Genomic DNA, 1,696 nt, shown 5'->3' with positions numbered 1-1,696 from the left:
AGGGCTCCAGGGTGGACACAGAGAGAGGGTCAGAAGGCTCTTACAGGGCAGCTGGCCCAGGCCCGTGGGAGCCCGGGGGGCCCAGTCGGTTAAGCATCCAACTTTGGCTCAGGTCACGATCTCACCGTTCCTGACTTCGAGCTCCACGTTGGTGCTCTGAGCTGAAAGGGCGGAGTCTGCTTGGGATTCTCTCTCTTCCTCTCGCTCTCTGCCCCTCCCCCACACACGCAAGCGCACTGTATCTCAAGAACCAAAACAAAACACTCAAAATCCCTTTGTCTTTTCAGGCTGCCCGCGTTGTCCCCTGGTTTCCTCCTAGCTCTGGGAAGCCCCAAAGCCAAGCTTTCCCCATTCTCAGGTGGTCAGCCCTCGGCAAAGAATTCTATTTTGTCTGAGCCTGGCCATCCCACCAGATCTGCTCCCCACACGGGGCCCTGTCGCAGAAAAGGCAGGGAGGCCGTGCGGAGGCAGGACAGGGCCGCCCGCTGCACAGGAGGCCAACTCTGGCAAAATCTCCAGCTAGGAGGATTTGGGCAGGGGGCCCCCTTCTGGCACTGCCCCCTTTCCTCCCTCTGCTGCAGGCTCCCCCAACGTGCCTACGTCCCAAGATGGAGCTGGCCCTGGGGCCCAGAAGGCAAGCTGGAATCGGAACCCGCCGTGCTAGCCTTTAGTTGAAACAGCTGTGAGTGTGAACGTTTTCTTCTAGTTTTGTTTTCTGGTGTTTTCTCTTGAGCGACCTGGCTCATGGTATCTTTTCATCATTTATCTATTGGGATTTTACAGTTAAAAAAAATTGGGGCGCCTGGGGGGCTCCGTAGTGGAGCCGCCGACTTTGGCTCAGGTCATGATCCCACGCTTGTGAGTTCGAGCCCCGCGTCGGGCTCTGTGCGGACAGCTCAGAGCCCGGAGCCTGCTTCGGATTCTGTGTCTCCCTCTCTCTCTCGGCCTCTCCCCCCCTCATTCTGTCTCTCTCTCTCTCTCTCTCAAAAATAAATATTTTTAAAAAAATTTTTAATTAAAAAATCATTTATACAAGCTCTTTATATAATTTTTAGAGATGGCTTTTAAAATATTTAAAAATATTTCACAGTCTACCTTTTTGTTTTTGTCCTCACTTTATCTTTTAAAATTACACAAGCAAGGGTGCCTGGGTGGCTCAGTCGATTAGGCATCAATCTGACTCTCGATTTCGACTAGGTCATGATCTCAAGGTTGGTGAGTTCAAACCCTGAGTCAGGCTCTGCGCTGTCAGAGCTCGGGATTCTCTCTCTCTCCTCGCTCTCTCTGTCTCTCTCTCTCTGACTCTCTGCTGCTCACGCTCTCGCTCATCTCTCAAAATAAATAAATAAACTTAAATAAATAAATAGGTAAACGAAAAAATTACACAAGCAAATATGAGCCTATTCTTGATGTAAAAAATCTAAATGCCCATGCTTCAAATAAAGCAGATATGGGGTGCATGGCTGGCTCTATCAGTTAAGCATCTGACTTCGGCTCAGGTCATGAGCTCTCAGGTTCATGAGTTTGAGCCCCACATGGGGCTCTGTGCTGACAGCTCGGAGCCTGGAGCCTGCTTTAGATTCTGTGTCTCCCTCTCTCTCTGCCCCTCCCCTGCTCATGCTCTCTCTCTGTCTCAAAAATAAATAAACATTTAAAAAAAAAAGGGTTTGTTTGTTTTTTCTTTTTTTTTTTTTTT

Source organism: Herpailurus yagouaroundi, unplaced genomic scaffold, assembly GCF_014898765.1.
Source record: "Herpailurus yagouaroundi ecotype Mexico unplaced genomic scaffold, PumYag 185, whole genome shotgun sequence".
NCBI lineage: Eukaryota > Metazoa > Chordata > Mammalia > Carnivora > Felidae > Herpailurus > Herpailurus yagouaroundi.
The sequence above is the reverse complement of the archived record's forward strand: the minus strand, read 5'-3'. Positions refer to the sequence as shown.